The sequence below is a fragment of the Balaenoptera borealis genome (assembly GCF_965194805.1).
Source record: "Balaenoptera borealis genome assembly, chromosome: 17".
Lineage (NCBI taxonomy): Eukaryota > Metazoa > Chordata > Mammalia > Artiodactyla > Balaenopteridae > Balaenoptera > Balaenoptera borealis.
This window is the reverse complement of record NC_138876.1, coordinates 10,012,958-10,031,037: the sequence shown is the minus strand read 5'-3', so window position 1 is coordinate 10,031,037 and position 18,080 is coordinate 10,012,958. Positions and strand designations below refer to the sequence as shown.

General features: G+C 42.8%; 2 long non-coding RNA genes across 2 annotated transcripts in view; both read right to left on the bottom strand.

Moving 5' to 3' along the window:
* LOC309614585 overlaps nucleotides 1-18,080 on the bottom strand; it is a 174,057-nt gene that overhangs the window by 116,092 nt on the left and 39,885 nt on the right. The window lies entirely within an intron of this gene.
* On the bottom strand, nucleotides 1,012-18,077 carry LOC309614581. Its single transcript, XR_014236297.1, has 2 exons — nucleotides 4,716-18,077; nucleotides 1,012-4,594 (listed from the first exon to the last, which is right to left on the bottom strand). It is a non-coding gene; the product is annotated as an uncharacterized lncRNA (long non-coding RNA).

The following is an 18,080-nucleotide window of genomic DNA, read 5'->3' as shown; positions in this document are numbered from 1 at the left end:
GTAATAAAACTCATTTGCCCGTTTGGCTTCTAAACCAGCTATAAAGGTAATTTCTGAAGAAACATTCCGAACACGCCTTGAGCAAAAATGGCACCGTTAGAATAAGCCTATGACTTGGTAGGAAAGGAGGAGTGGGATGCTTTGGAAGGCCAGATCTCATCTGGAGGGTAAGGTCTGGTATCAGCCTCATTCTCTTATAAAACAAATCTAGCATTTGCAGAGGATTTAAAATTTCAAGGGAGGTCTGCATTTGTTATCTCTTTAAGCCTCAAAACACTTGTATGAAATTATTAGGGGCAAGTATTTTCAGCCCCATTGTACATCCAGGTGAGGAAGTAGAGGGTCAGGGAGCTTGATGACTTGCTCAAGGTCACAGAGCTAGAAGAGGCAGAGCTACCCCACACCTGCCCATACGCTTGTGTGTCATCAAAGAGACATCCAGCACATGTCAGGCATACCATGGGATCCCAAGTGATCGTTTCAGTGCCTCTAGTAGTCCTCACTGAGGAGAAAAAAGGGAAACACTTTCTAAAAATCTGTTGTGTGTTAAACTTCACATACTTACCTTGTTTGAGAGACATGATGGTGTAGAAGTGTCTTAGTCTGGGTGGCTTTATCAAAATACCATAGACTGGGGCTTCCCTGGTGGCACAGTTGTTAAGAATCCGCTGGCCAATGCAGGGGACATGGGTTCGAGCCCTGGTCCGGGAAGATCCCACAGGCCGTGGAGCAACTAAGCCCGTGCACCACAACTACTGAGCCTGTGCTCTAGAGCCCGCAAGCCACAACTACTGGAGCCCGTGAGCCACAACTACTGAAGCCCACCCGCCTAGACCCTGTGCTCCACAGCAAGAGAAGCCACCGCAATGAGAAGCCCACGCACCGCAACGAAGAGTAGCCCCCGCTCGCCGCAACTAGAGGAAGCCTGCGTGCAGCAACGAAGACCCAACGCAGACAAAAATAAATAAATAAATAAATAAATTTATTTTTTAAAAAAACCCATAGACTGAGTAGCTTAAACCACACGCGTTTATTTCTCATAATTCTGGAGGTTGGGGAATCTAAGATCAAGGTGCCAGCAGATTCTGTGTCTCGTGAAGCCTCTTCTCTTGGTTCATAAATGTTCATTTTCTTGCTGTGTCCTCACCTGGAGAAAGGGGTGAGGGAGCTCTCTGGGGTCTCTTTTATAAGGGCACTAATCTCATGCCCTCATGATCTAATCACCTCCAAATACCATCACATTGGGGATTAGTTTTGACATATGAATTTTGAGGGGACACAAGCATTCAGTCTATAGCAGGTGGTCAGGAACACAGACTATGAGGCCAGATGACCTGGGCTTGCCTCCCAGCCCTACCGCTAGCTAGCTGTGTGACCTTGGGCAAGTCACTTACCTTCTTTATGCCTCACTTTCCTCCTCTGTAAAAGATGGATAATCCCTAATACAGTGTTGTAAGTAAGTGTTACCGTGTAAAGTATATGAACAGTGCCTGGTCTATCATAAGATTTAGTGAATTATTATTATTTCATTTTAACTTCTCAACAACCCTGAGATGTCTGTGGTCTTGTCCCACATGTTACAGATGGGGAAACCGAGGTTAAGTAATTTTCCCAAAGTCCTAGAGCTGAGACTGTGAACTAGGTCTCTGTATGCAGCAGTACACCATGCTCTTGACTAATGTGCTCTCTCCAATTGTGCTCACAGATTTGGCAGGTGGCCATGTTCCTGTTAATATGTTGTAAATATAGGCAATGAATTCCTTCTTTTCCTTAATGGTGTTCTTCAGAAAATATATCTGAAAGTCCATGTTTGCAAGTCAAATCCTATCCTTTTTTTATTCTCTATTTTTTTAATTGAAGTATAGTTGATTTATAATGTTGTGCTAATTTCTGTTATACAGCAAAGTGACTCAGTTATAAACATATATACATTCCTTTTTTAATATTCTTTTCCATTATGGTTTATCCCAGGAGACTGGATATATAGTTCCCTGTGCTCTACAGTAGGACCTTGGTGCTTATCCATTCTACATGTAATAGTTTGCATCTACCAACCCCAAACTCCCAGTCCATCCCTCTCCTCCCCCCTGCTTGGCAACCACAAGTCTATTCCATGAGTCTGTTTCTGTTTTGTAGCTAGGTTCATTTGTGTCATATTTTAGATTCCACATATAAGTGATATCATGTGGTATTTGTCTTTCTCTTTCTGACTTACTTCACTTAGTATGATAATTTCTAGTTGTATCCATGTTGCTGCAAATGGCATTATTTCGTTCTTTTTTTATGGCTGAGTAATATTCCATTGTATATATGTACCACATCTTCTTTATCCATTCATCTGTCAGTGGACGTTTAGGTTGTTTCCATGTTTTGGCTGTCGTGAACAGTGCTGCTATGAACATAAGGGCGCATGTATCTTTTTGAATTATCGTTTTTTCCAGGTTCAAATCCTATCCTTATGTATCACCAAAGGGTCTGCATCCCCAGAGGACTGAAAATATGATTAAACCCCCAGTTATATCTCACTTTTACTGTGTTGTCTTCAACAATACAGTTTCAGAACCACGGCCATGTTCTTTGATTTTGCTTGTTTCTTTCAAAATTGAATATACTGTCTGATCCTCTTGAGACTCAAGATTTGCTCCTCAAAGTATGACTTCCAACTCTGTTGCAAATGTCTTAAGTTTATGAGATCTACACTTCTTATGGCTAAAATCAGTACTGGCATTTTCTCTAATGCAGTTCATTTTTAGAAAAGAGTGGATGCAATAGAAACATTCAAATAATTGAACAAACAACCACTGCTGTACAAATACAGCAACTCTGCTGACATTGAGCCGTTGGTCCTCAGGCTTGAATTGTTCATCCATAACACGATGATAAACATCTGTATTAAACACACAAAAGGGAAACAATTGCTTATGTCAAATCTGAAGAGAAGGGTGAAATAATAGTGAGTGGAAAAGACAGGAATGTCATGGGAGTGAGGAACAGCCAAGGAGGGTCCAGCACCTGACATTGTCTGGTTATAAAGAGTTCTGTAGCTTAAAGGCACTTTACCAAGTAGGAACCCACAAGTTAACCAGTTGATTGAATTTTTCAGAACTCTTCAGGTTGTAAACAATAGAAGACCCAATTTCTGGTGGGTCTTGAAAATTTGTCTACAATTCTTCTTTTCCTCCCTACTCTTGTCTTGGCTTCCCTGTGAGCAGAGTATAGTTTTCGTTCCCTATTGACTTTGGGCTTTGACGGTTAGACTTGCTTTGGCCAATGGAGTGTGACTGGGAGTGCCAGCAACTCTCTGGAACTTCCTCCTACCACCATGAGAAGAACACGCACCAGGGGACATTTGTTCCCTTAGTCTGGGTCCTGGAATGAAGACAAATGAAGAAGACCTGAGCATAACCAGGAGTCTGGGGTCCAGCCTGGCCCAGCTGATTCAAGAGTATGATGTGAACACCTGTTGTGGTAAATCATTGAAAGTTGGGGGTTGTTTGTTATGCATTATTATCACAATGACGACAATAACAACCTGACTAATGTATAATTCGAGCTAACCTAAAAAGAAAAAAAAAATGTATTGGTTCACATAACAGGTCTTCTTTAGATCAGAGGCTCAAGTTATTGCCTTTCTCCACCCATCCACCCAACCATCCTTCCGTCCATCCATCCCTCTATCTGACAATTCGTCTGTCCATTTTTTTCACCCCTGCCTGTCTCTGCTGCTTTTTGTATTTTGACTTCATCTTCTCCTTATGGAGGCAGGTCCATGTTATTGCATTTGCTGAGGTGTAATTTGAAGAACACAGTTCCAATAAGATGCTCTGGGAAAGTTTCCATGGTCCAATGGATTTGAGAAAGAGTGTATACTACATTTCAGTTTTAAAGTGTCACAAAGCATTACTGGCAAACAAACAAATCAACATACAAATCAAAACAAAAAGAAGTTCCCCTAGTACAGAAAAATCCGTAACATGATTTATTTAATGCCACACTTTCTAAGTCTATTTGACCATGGAAGACTGTTCTGGCTGTTAAAATCTATGGACAACTTCTAGGCAAACCCCTGGGGGGAATGGTGGTAGAGTGGGGAAAGCACTGGCTTGGGAGATAGGAGACCTACATATCAATCTTGGCTCTGCCACAGACTTCCTCTGCACTGCCTCAGGGAAATCACTTCCTCTTCTTGGCCCTTGGGTCCACATTCACAAAATGAGAGGGGTGGGATTAGTGGGCCTTTTAAGACTCTACTGGGGTCAACAATCTGTAATTCCAACAGTGTACAGTGTACTGTATTTCGTGGAAGAAAGGGTGATATGACCTGCAAAAGGATGGTTAACTGTTGGCCAGGGACGCACCGTATGGAACTATGGAGAATATTCAATCAATCAAACATTATGTCCCCACACATTCAGAGTAAATAGGATGGGGGAATTCAGCAGTGGTGCTCTAGCTTATTCAACTTGCCTGTGGATATGGAGGCTTCGTCCTAGACTCCTCTTGTGTTCCATGACCTCCTGTCCCAGGGTCGTCCTCTTATGTGCAGCCTCTGGAATGGGTTGTTGATAATCCTCAGTGGCATTCAGTTTAGTGGCTGGATGGGGGAGGAGGAGGGGAGAGCCTGCTTTTGAATCCTGTATTAGTCAGGGTGCTTGGTGGCAGAAACAAAACCCTGACTCAAGCTGGCTTAAACAATAGGGAATTTATTATCTCACATATCAGGAATTCCAGGGGGCAGGGCGGATCCAAAGCCGGTTGAATCACTCATTCAACAATGGTATTTACGAGTCCTTCCTCTCTAGCTCTCTGTTCTGCCATGATCAGTGGTCCTCATTCTCGCACTGGTGACAAGATGGTGGCATTGGTTCTGAGCATCATATCCAGACGTGACAAGATCTAGAGGAAAAAGGGGTCCGTTTCTTTCCTTGGCTCTTTCCTAGAAGCAAACACATTTTCCCCAGAAGCCACTAAGCCACCACTCACCCTGGAAAGACTTCTCTTTGTGTTTCCTTGGCTGGAATTGGGGGAATGACTGTTCCTAAACCAATCAATGGCAGAGAGAGCAGGATTACCCTTAGGTCAATCAAGCCCATCCTTGGAGCTTGGAGCCAGGTCAACTACCCCCTTAGTCTGATGTAGGAGAGAGAGAACAAAACCTGAGTTTGGTTAGGAAGGAAGAAGGGAAGAATGAATGCTGGGTGGACAATCTATAGTAAGACCTTAAGAGTACAAAGGGAAAGGGAAGACCCCTTTGGAATAATCTTGCCTCAGTTAAACCTTTTCAACTACACGTATTAACCTTTTGCTAATATTTCTTTTGTACCATATTGTGCTAAAAGATTCTTAATCTCCTTCCTAGCCCTGAGTTACATGACAAAAGGCTTTCTGTTACTTCAGCATCTGTACATGCCAGGCTCTAGGAAAAGGGGTGGGAGAGGGAGAAAACTCAGTCTGCCCGCCTTTAATAATTCTGTTCAAGCTACCTATGTCTTCCTCATTTTAACAATCTTACTGGCTCACCTCCTATCTGGAATAGCCAGTCTGAGGGAGGGTGCCCCACAGACAAGCAATCACGCTCTATGGGAATGAGGGTGCCCTGGTCCTTATTCTAACAAACTGTAAAATATGATGGAAAGTGGCTGAACAAAGTGGCTGCACAGTGCCCACATTTCCAGCTTTATAGACAGACTGATGAGAGTCGGAACCTTACCTCTACCACTCCCCGGAAATGGAACCGGAACCCTGGGCAAATTGTTTAAAGTCCTTCTTCCTCAGTTTGCTTCTCTGCAGCAGAGAGATGCTAATAATAATTCCCACCTCATACAATTGTTGTGAAGATTAAAGAAGGAAGAGCACATAAATGTCTTAGTGCCATGCCATGCCTCACACAGGGATGTACCTAAGAGCTACTGATTGTTGTAATTTTTATGATTATAGGAATAGAGCTATTATTATGATGTCATCTAGAAAAATCCCAAAGCAGCCAATGGAGTCAGGACCAACCCCACCGAGAGCAGGTTTTTCTTTTCCTGGTGACACTCAGTTGGCACTCCCCATCCTGAGTGACACAGCATCACATGGCAGGAGGAGCAAAGCCAAGGACTAGACCGGCACTTGATTCAGCAGAGTGACTCAGGCTGCCAAGTAGGCTTTTGGAAAATTTCTTGCTCCCCCCTCCTGGAACATATTTTGGACGCCTACTTGTCATATTGCAAAGTGTATGTGACAAAACAATCTGGGATCTCGCTGACAATTCTTTGCTTCATGCCGCGGCTCGGAATCTCTTGGCTTGGGGTGTGCTGCCAGCCTCAGAGACCCTGGCACAAAGGCAACAGAGGATGGAGCCCCGCCTGGCAAGAGGGGTCGGAGGCAGGGCAGGAGCAGGGACCTAGGTCATTCCAGATGGACCTTTGTCTTTGTGTCCCAGCCTGGGCTCCACACAGAAGTTTGCCCTCCTTAGACAAGAGAAGGTTGTCCAACTCTTGTGGGGCAAAGAAAGGCAAGGCATTGTAGCAATAGTGTACATTTATTAAACCCTTTATTATTTTTCTAAGGATGCTATAACAAATTACCCCAAACTTGATGGCTTAAAACAACAGAAATGTATTCCCTCGTGGTTTTGGAGGCCAGAAGTCAGAAATCAAGGTGTTGGCAGGGCCAAAGTTCCCTCTAAAGTTTCTAGGGGAGAATCCCTCTTTGTATCTTCCAGCTGCTGGTGGCTCCAGGCGTTCCTTGGCTTGGGGCTGCATACCTTCAATCTTTGCTTTTGTCTTCACACGGCCTTCTCCTCTGTGCATCTCCTCCCCTTCTCTTTTCTTAAAAAGACACCTGTCATTGGATTTAGGGCCCTCCCTAATCCTGGATGATCTCATCTTGAAATCCTTAACTTAATTATATTTGCAAAACCCCTTTTTCCAAATAATGCCATATTCATACATTCTGGGTGGACCTATATTTTGTGAGGCCGCCATTCAGTCCACTGCAAACCCCTTCTCTGTGGCAGGTGCTAGACCAAGGATACCTGACCTAACTTCATCCCTAAGGATGAGGATTTTAATCCCATTTGCAGGTGAGGAGCCTGAGCTCTCTAAGCACTATTCGTGATTATCTCTTTTATTCCTTACACAGCCTCGTGCAATTGAAACTATTTTTAACCCTCATTTTACAAATGAAGTCATCGAGGCTTAGACAGACTAACATAACTTGCCCAACAGGTAGTGAGCAGCAAAGCCCAGTACTCAAGATTAGATCTTTCTCACACTCATTGGACAGAAAAGAGGTAATAACTTATCCCTTCTGCCATACTTTCTCAAAAAAATAGTGGCTGAATAAGTAACAACTTGAAGGTAGAGCAGCCTATTTTCATCTCCCAAGGAACTCAGGAATTGCACCCATCTTCTCGCTTCCTGATGTTGACTGAAAAAAAAAAAAATGCACAACGTAAAAGTTGAGTTATGTTTTATTCGGCGGACATACTGAGGTCTTAAGCCTGGGAGACAGCCTCTTAGATTGCTCTGAGGGACTGTTCCAAAGCGGTGAGGGGGGTAAGGGAGGAGCCAGGATAGGTAAGACTTCTTGCAACAAAAACCAGGTGGTCAGAACATCAAAAGAATACTGTTAATTATAGAAAAACCAGACATCTCAAGTTAATGAATTTAGCACTCTTCTAAGTCTAAAAAGATGCAAGAGTCTGGGCTCACTGAAATCATTCTTTTGATATGCACCTTATCTCTTTAGGGACAGTATCCTGTTCTGAGTCCCCTCAGGCTTACCGTAGGGGCTGCAGGTAGTGACTTATGGCTAGGTGGCCACGGCATCCTTTGTTTGCTCATATGGCAGGCAACACTCTTCATTCATACAACTCAGTGGCATAAAACAACCACGTTCATGATCTCACTTTCCGTGGTTGGGAATCTGTATAGGGCGTAACTGGGTCCACAGCCTCAGGGTCTCTTATAGGTTGCAATTAAGGTGTCTCTTAAATAAGCGTGGACCTACTTCCAAGCTCACTCACGTAGTGGTTGGCAAGAATCAATTCCTCCCAGGCTGTTGGACGGAGGCCCTCAGTTTCTTACCATGCTGACCTCTCCGTAGGGCAGCTCACAACATGGCAGCTGGCTTCATCAGAGCCAGCAAGTGAGAGGGAAAGAGGGAGGGGGTGTGGGACTTCCCTGGCGGTCCAGTGGTTAAGACTGCGCTCCCAGTGCAGGGGGCGTGGGTTCGATCCCTGGTTGGGGAACTAAGATCCCACATATGGCGCAGAAAAAAAAAAATAGAGAGAGGGTGCAAAGAAGATGGGAGTCGTAGTCTTATTAAAAAAATTTTTTTTAATTGTGGTAAAGTACACATAACATAATATTTATCATTGTAACCATTTTTAAATATACAGTTCAGTGGTATTAAGTACATTTGCATTGTACTTAATTAAAACAAAGCTATCCGTTAAACTAGTGACTAATGGTTACTCAAGGGTGTGTGGCCAGGAAAAGAGTCTTTAAAGAGGTGAGTTCTGAACAGTGAGGGAGTCAGTCATGAAAAGATTGTGGAAAGAGGGAACAGCCAGGGCAAAAGTCCTAAGATGGGAATGAACTTGACCAGTAGAAAGAAGAGAAAAAAGGCCACAGGCCCTGGACCAGCGGGAGTGAGGGGAGGGGCAGCCGGAGACGAGGTGAGAGTGGTGACCACGGCCAGGTCATTTGTAAAGTGCCTGGAGGCTGCACTTTATCCTCTGTGTAATGGGATCCACTGGTGGATGTGAGCAGAGGAATGATGGGCTCAAAACAGAGGCGATGAGGGGAAGAAACCGTGTCCAGGGCTGTGAGGCAGGAGGGCCAGCTTGCCTGGATGACCTGCTAGGTCACTTACTCATTTGGCTTCTGTCTCCTCCTGGGGGACTGGTTTTTGCAGCCATTGATTGAATGCTCCCCACAAGTCATCCCCTATCACCCTTGTAACAGCTCTAGGGCGTGGCTACTTGTATGCCAATTCCAGCCATCCTACAGAGGCGTTAGTAACATTCAAATCAATGAGATAACATAATGTAATAATAATGCCTAGCACTTACTCTGTGCGGACAGTTCTAAGTGCTTTCCATGCTCTGTCAGACAGATAATGTTATTTTTGTTGGTCCCATTTCACAGATGAGGAAAGTGAGGCATGGAGAAGTTAATCAACTTGGCCAAGATCTTACAACTAATAAGGACCAGAGCCAGGGAGGTGCCAGAGTCTGTGTTCTTGACTACTGAGCTCTATCATTTATAACATCTCCCAAGTGTTGGCTGTGACAAGGGTTATGATAGGCATTTAATTATTTAATCCATTTTTTTGCTTTTGTTTTTTGCTTGGTTTTACATTATAGCAGGGCACAAGAATAGTGCTTTGTCATCAGAATAAATCGCCAGCTTGAACAAGGATGACTGTTTCTCCTTTGCCAGGGACAGCCAGCTTGAAGACCTGCCCCACCTTGCTGGGCTCCCTGTCACAGTCTAAGCAAAGTACGTATTCCTCAAGCCCGATAGTTAGGTGTGTTCTAGCATCTGCAGCAGCAATAACAAATAGTTTAATCCCAAACTAGGTGACGCGATTAGTGTTTTCCATGTAATGTTCAGTAGATTTGCTCCAAAGTCACAGTCACAGAGGAGAAATGCAGGTAGAAGCTAAATTTAAACTTCCTCTATGGTGGGGGCGTGTGGGGAGGGAAGAAGTCAAACCCGGTAATTACTATGTTAAATTCCCTGCTGAAAGGAAGTCAACAAATCAGTAGCCTTCACCAAGGCAGGGTCATCTGAAAGTCTGCTTGGAATAGTGAAAACAGCACTAGCTCTGGAGTCAGATGTAGGTTTGAGGGGCTGCTCCGGTATTTTGCAGGCCCAGGGATCTAGAAAAGGGCTCGGGAACGGTGTTCCTTTGGAGGAACATTGTGTATTCACATGTAGTGTCTGGACATGTGGCAGCCAGCTTGGACCATGAGGTCCAAGGTTGACCAGCAAAGGGTGACAGAGAAGAAAATGGGAAGGTCCTAGGTCCTTGAGGATGTTGAGGAACTGAATTATCCATTTGTAAAACTGCCTTACTTCCAGATGTTTTGGCATCTGGGAAAATAAGTCCCTTTATTGTTTAAGCCATTTTGAATCTGCATTTCTGTTACCTGGAGTTGAAAGCGTGTAGTTGATGTACTGGATAATTATGAGGAGCAAATGATACAGTGCATGTAAAATGTTTTGTGCAATGTCCAAGATAAAGTAGGATTAATATAAAATGAGGAGTCCTGAAAGTCAGGGTCTGAAAGAAGGTAGGAAAGGTCAGAGATTTTAACAATCACACAGGAATGGGAAATATATGGTTGAGGGCTGTTGCTGGCCTCCCCGAGCCCAGGTCAGACATCACCAATCAAGCACAGAACCCCTGCCATGGCCAAGTCAATGTCCTGGGGCAATCGGGGGGCTCACCTCATTTGTTTCCCATCTCTCAGGCGGCACTGTTCTTTGTTGCCTGATGTCCAATGCTTCATATATTTTGTCCATTAAAAAATTCATTATTATCAAATTATTATATGATAGAATTAGGTTTTATAATTATGTAATATACTACTTAATGTTCTATAACAATTATATACAGTTGACCTTTGAACAACATGGGTTTGAACTGTGAGCGTCCACTTATATGAGGATTTTTTTTTGAGATTTGAGACTTTTTTTTTTGAAAAACTTTTTGAGATTGGAAACAATTTGAAAAAACTCGCAAACTGCATAGCCTAGAAATATCAAAAAATTTAAGAAAAAGATGTGTCGTGAATGCATAAAATATATGTAGATGCTAGCCTATCCTTACATAAGTATAAGGTGAGTGATATTTAATATAAAATTAATAATGTGGTAGTAACACATTACTTATAATTATTACATTGTTTTACAACTTTGCTTTCAAAGAATTACATTACCATACAGTATGCCTCTCTCTCTCTCAACTGGAGAAACTGTGTTATCATCCTAATATCACAAGTAAGTGGTCTCTAAAAAAAATGCAACAAAGTTTCCAATACTGTACTATGACTATGACTCTAATACTGTATGCCATAAAATGTTTATAATGATGCATTCGTTAGTGTATACGCTAGGCTCCTGTGAAGCATTATATCGATTACCCTAGACTACCATAAAGCAATCACATTGCTGCTTTTTTGTTATCAATGCATGAATCGTTATACTTGTAGATAAATGTGAGTTTCTTTTTCACATTATCTTTTCATTTTTGATGTCTAGTGTTAGGAATACATATAACATCTACAGTGTTTTGTATCATATAAGATAATATTGAAAATAGATAATATTGATGATGAATATTTACATCATCTTGTAAACAGATAACGTAAACTTACGGTGTCAATAAATATAGTACAGCACTGTAAATGTATTTTCTCTTCCTTATGATTTTCTTGATACCATTTTCTTTTCTCTAGCTTACTATATTGTAAGAATACAGTATATAATACATAGAACACACAAAATATGTGTTAATGGACTGTTTATGTTATTGGTAAGGCTTCTGGCCAACAGCAGGCTATTAGTTAAGTTTTGGGGGAGTCAAAAGTTATACGTGGATCTTCAACTGCATGGGGGTTGGCGCTCCTAACCTCCATGTTTTTCAAGGGTTAGTTGTAATATATACGTATTACATACAGGAATATAAATTATATACAGAGATACATAATTCTATAATATATTGTATAATTAGTATAATGATAATTATAATAAATTAACAATAATTAAAGTCCTGGTGGTTTATATTTTAAAGCAGATTTCTTACTGTGAAAGAAATGGCTTGGTCTCCTAATAAAGGAATATATGTATTATGTACACATGCATAATTATATAGTGTATTATATAATTGTTATGATAATAGTTAAGGTTCTAGTGGCCCGCACTTTAAAACCGATTTACCACTGTGAAGGGAATGGCTTGGTTTCCCATTAGGGGAATTTCAAGCAAGTAGAGTTCGCAGGGTGGGGTGAGGGATTTGTCTCCCTTTGCTTCCTGTAAGTACATCTCATAGATCCCAAGTAATCGTGAGCAAAGCTGAGCCCATCGGAGGATGCTGCGAGCTCACGGCATGAATCCAGGCTGCTAATGTTGTTGCAGAGCCTGACTGAACCAGGGTAGGTGAAAATGAACTGGCGACGGCGTCTGTTCTAATTTTATCCCCCTCCCCCCACCAACCCTGAACACGTGTGCGATGCGGCACAGTTTAGAAAAGAATGGAACTGTGGCTTCTATTTATTGAAAGCCAAGAGATGAGCAACGTCCCCGTGCTAAGGACACAGAGCTGGAGAGATTTAGAGGATGGTTGGCTCTACCAGCTTCCCTGTCAACTAAGCTTCCTTGAGACTCATCTTCCACCTGAAAATTGATGGTCCTTGCTCATCAAACCTAAAGCACTGATTATACAAAAATTGGCCAAGGCAACAGTTTTATAAATTTATTTATTTAATTATTTTATTTTATTTTATTATTATTTTTTTGGCTGCGTTGGGTCTTCGTTGCTGCGCGTGGGCTTTTCTCTGGTTGTGGCAAGTGGGGGCCACTCTTCGTGGCGGTGCGTGGGCTTCTCATTGCGGTGGCTTCTCTTGTGGAGCACGGGCTCTAGGGGCGTGGGCTTCAGTAGTTGTGGCACGTGGGCTCAGTAGTTGTGGCTCGCGGGCTCTAGAGCGCAGGCTCAGTAGTTGTGGCGCATGGGCTTAGTTGCTCCATGGCATGTGGGATCCTCCCGGACCAGGGCTTGAACCCGTGTCCCCTGCATTGGCAGGCGGATTCTTAACCACTGCGTCACCAGGGAAGTCCCGACAACACTGTTTTAAATATTTTAAATCTCTAGGACACTATATAAATTATTGGAGGTCAATAATCTTCAAGTTCTAATTGCAGAAGATTAAGTAATCCACCCAGCAGACTGATTTATTCTACCACTTAGGGAAACAATGACCAGTTACAAAATGGCTAAATTCTTCATTCCATCCTTTCCTGCACCCACTTCCTGTCCATTGTGGCTTTGCAGCTCCTTTGTCTAAGAGGTGGAGTCTATTCCCTCACCCCTTGAATCTGGCCTGGCCTTGTGACATGGTTTGGCCAATAGAAAGCCATGGAAGAGATGGTGTACCAGGACTGAGCTGAGGCCTCAAGAAGCGATGCAGGCTTCCACTCTCTGTTTCTTGGAACCCTTCTAGATGCCAGGGTGAGCAAGCTTGGGCTGTCTTGCTGGAGAGTGAGAGGAGCCATCCTCCATCAGCCAGCCTCCAGCCAAGCCAGGAGCTGACCAGGTAACTGCAGATATGTGAGTGAGCATGGTCTAGACCAGATGAGCTGCCCAACTCAGCCCAGGCTAATCATTACTGACTTGAAACATCTTGAATTTAATAAACGGTTACTTTTTAAAGTTACTGAGTTTTGAGGTGGTTTGTTACAGAGCAGTACACACTGATACAAACATTTTGCAAAACACTCATTGCTTTTGTTAATAGTCAAAGACTGTTTCTAAGTATGTGCTTTTGCCAATGGGCATACAAGTTGGGAAGGATAGATATTGAAAGAGAAGTCAGAAACTTGGGTTCTGCCAGCTCTTATAAGTTTTGAAATAGCACAGGAGTTTCTAGAAAGGTCATGACATATATTTAGAAATTTGTCCTCTGGATCCACCACCTCCTCTCCCCCTAGTTTCGGTATGTTCCGTATATTCAGTTATAATAAAGATGTAATGAAACAAACAGGCATCCTCATGCTGATGGGAATGTGAATAGACATGATCATTTTTATTCATTACATAAATATTTATTAAAAGTACCCTGTAGGGCTTCCCTGGTGGTGCAGTGGTTGAGAATCTGCCTGCCAATGCAGGGGACACGGGTTCGAGCCCTGGTCTGGGAAGATCCCACATGCCGCGGAGCAACTGGGCCCGTGAGCCACAATTACTGAGCCTGCATGTCTGGAGACTGTGCTCCACAACAAGAGAAGGCCGCGATAGTGAGAGGCCCGCGCGCCGCGATGAAGAGTGGCCCCCACTTGCCACAACTAGAGAAAGCCCTCGCACAGAAACGAAGACCCAACACAGCCATAAATAAATAAATAAATAAATTTTTTAAAAAATTAAAAAAAAAAAGTACCCTGTAATAGGAGGTGGGGATACAGGATATATACAACTTCTGTCTTCAAGCAGCCCACAATTTTTTAGAAGTAACAGACAAAACCTTGATTGTGAAACTGGCTCATATATAAAAATGAAATATTGGAAAGGAATTTGGCAATATGTATCAAAGGCTTTAAATTATTTTTACTCTTTGGTACAGTGATTTCTCTTCTGAAAATACATCATAAAGAAATTATCCAAAATGAAAAAAGGTCTTATTCACAAAATGTTCTTCTCTCTATATAAGTATAGGTGAAATGTATTAATTACCAACAGCAAATTAGTTATGATACATCCACTAGCTAGAGCATTACACAACCATGAAACTTATGTTTATGAAGAATATGTTATAAATTATGTTTATAATAAAATAATTATGTACGAAATAAAATACAGAATACAAAAATATATATGCAATAGTATTAAGCTTAAATAACAAAATAAAGATTAGAATAAAATACTCAATGTTTATGGTGTTTTGGAAAGACAATGGGAAAAAGAAAGGAAATTATAAGTTTTTGATGATGGGTTATGTATTAAATACATATGTATTACGTCCCTTAAATGCATTTTAAAAATTCGATTGTCACAATGACTCTTCAAGGTAGTTACTATCATGACCGTTTTACAGATAAGGAAACTGCAGTTCGGAGAAGTTGAATAACTTCTCCAGGCTTGTTGAGCTGGTATTGGGTGTAAAGTGTACTTATTTATTAAAGGGATTATAGGTGTTTTTTTCTTGTTTCTCCTTATTATAACTTCCTAATTCTTCTTTGGTAAATTTTATATCTTTAAAATTTATGATTCACATGGCTGCCCCTGTCACTGAGACCCATAAGCAGAGTATGGACCTTCCTACTTAGGGACTTCCAGACACTTCAGGAGGGCACTGCGACTTCCTGAAATACTTCTTCCCCAGCTGAGGATGCTTGAAATTCTTTTAACAAGGGACACATCGTCCATTTCACAATTAGAAAGAGAATCTTAGCATTCCTCAAGCCCAGCCCAAATCAGAACAAAAACAGTATTAGTTCAGGTCATTTTTATAAGCAGGCGTGCAATTCCTAACAGACCCTCAGTTTCTCTGCATCAGGCTCAACATCCCTAGTTCTCTTAGGAGTTCTCCTTGGTAGGGTTCAAGTTTTATCACTCCTAGACACTCTACCTGGGGCTGTCCCAGTCTGCCCCTGAGTCTCTCCAAATGATGCTGTAAACTGAATGCAAAATGCGTTAAAGTACAGATAACCCAGGATGAAGAACAATGTGCTGCACCCAAGATTGTGCTGCCTATCCTAGTCTGTGCTACGTGGCATCCTTCCTTTCACATTCCCTTGCACAGGTATTCATAGTAACAATAGCGGATGTTAATCGAGAGCTTTCTATGTTCCAGGTACCACAACAAGAAGTTTATGTGCGTTATCTCATTTATCCTAAATTTAAAATTCCTCCTGGTGTGCTCACCTTCCCTGCTAGTCTGTGAGCCCTGGGGAGCAGCAAGCGTGTCTTGCTCATCACTCTTTGCCTGGTGCTTGGCATGAGGCAGGTGTGCGTTAAATGCTAGATGAACAGAAATGAACTAATACCAAGCTGAACTTGAAACTGGGCAGCGCTGCATCCAAATCCAGCTCCACCACTTGCTGGCTTGACCCCTTAAGACACCTAACCTCTCTGAGCCTCATGTAAAGAAGAGATAATGAGATCTAACCTGCAGAGTTGTCATGCCAGTTAGAGTTTATGTGTAAAATTGCGAACATGTCTCTTGTGGAGAGATGGTTTTTGGTGTAAAGTAGAAGTGAAAACGCAAGGGTGTTTGTGCCATGAAGTAGAAGGTGGCAGAGAGAGGGACACTGCAGAAAAGTTGGGGAAAGCAGGATGAGGAGGCAGGTCTCAATGCACTTTTCCATTCTCCTTCAGCTGGTCCTGCTACCAGGTGTCGTGGAAACCCAGAGGGTTGATGGGGAGGCCAGGGAAGCACAACAAGATGTTGCCCACAACCACCCTGAGGTCTGATCTGGCTGAGCAGTGCCTTCTCTACCACCTGTCATCACAGGCACGGAGATCACAGACTCACCATGTAAGAGCCAGACTCTAACGCAGATGACAAGGAAGAAATGAAAGGCTTGTTTCTAGTCTGTAACTGGAAAGTTCCTGCTAAGCCTTTCCTTCCACACTAACCAACTCAAGGGCAATGGCTGTGTTTTGGTTTCTCTGTTGTACCTTGGGCAGCCACCATGGTGCCTGGCATATAGTAGGTGCTCAATTAATGCGTGTGGCATGCAGGCTGTATGGCCCAAACCGATTCATTGGGATGGATGGTGTAAATCCAACTCAACACATTTATTGAATACGAATAGTTCATATAATGATCAGTGTAACACCATTCTTCCTCAGATATCAAGGAAAGAGGGAGAAAGAACAAACACCTATTAAAAGTTTGCTATGTGTCAGGCAGTTTGCTAGGTGTTTATATTGATTATTTCATTTCTATACCAATATCATCAGGTCAGTACCATTATCTTATTTTTACAGTTGAGGAAACTAATGCTTTGAAAGAGTAAGCAATTCGACCAAGTTTTAATAGAGTTGTCTGGTTCCGGTGTCCACACCCATGTAACTGGTGCCTGTTTCGACTCTCCTAAACTTGCCCACTCTCTCCCTCACACCATTTCAACTCAGACTCAGCTCTGTTCTCCTTATCAACCCAAATATTAGAGGTCCCAGCCCACCTTTCACCTGAGGCTGCCCAAGCATTAACACAAGCATTAACTCCCAGAACCTATTGATTGATCTCAGTTACGTAAATGTCTGTGTAATAATGATAGTGACCTTTAACTGATTTCCTACTATATATCAAGAACTTCACACACATGCATCTTGAAACCCCCATAAGCCTTATTAGGAGGGAATTATTCTTACCACTTAACAGATGAGGACATTGAAGCTCAAAAAGACTAGGAGCCTTGACCAAGATCCCTCAGCTTCAAGCTGGAGCAAATTCCAATACCTGAGCTTCCCTACCTGTCCCCGCTGTGCTGAACTCTGCTGGGGTAAAAAGATGAGCTCCAGGATAATTCCTGTCTCTGTGGATCTCATTCTCGTGCTGGGACGCTAGCTGAAGCCCCTGCCTCCTGGCATTTCCTGTCCTGCCTTTCACCTTTGCGGGGACTCTGGGATGCTTGGGGAGCTTCTCACCTCTAATCCCCAGACCTTCCATCCTCCAGGCTCCCTTTCCCCTAAATCCTGGCCTTGTCACTTATTCACCGTGGGGCCCTGGGATAAGTCACTTCACGTTTGTCAGGCTCAGTCTCTTCGTCCGTAATTGGGGGCATTGATATCCCCGACAGGTAGGGGGGCGGTACAGGATAAATTTTTCAAAGATGGCGACACCACTACGTATCCAATCCCATACGCTCTTCCTACAATGTGGATTTGATGTTCCTCCACTGAGAGGTGGGGTCTATGTTTCCTTCCCTTGAACTTAGCCAGACCTTTGGGACTGCCTTGACCAACAGACTGTCGACTGAAAAAAAAAAACGCACAACCTAAAAGTTGAGAATTATGTTTTATTTGGCAGCCTTTCCGAGGACTTAAGCCCGGGAGGCAGCCTCTCAGATCGCTCTAAGGGACTGTTCCCAAGGGGTAAAGGGGGGAGCCAGGATATATAGGAGTATTGCAACAAAAACCAGGTAGCTGGAACATCAAAAGATTACTGTTAATTAAAAAAACCCAGAAATCTCAAGTTAATGAATTTAGCGCTTTTCTGTGTATGGGAAGATGCAAGAGTCCGGACTCATTGAGATCATTCCTTTGATATGCACCTCAGCTCTCTAGGGTCAGTAACCTCTTCTTTCCCATCCTGAGTCCCCTCTGGGTGCACCGCTGGGGATGGCCGCGGTGGCTGATGC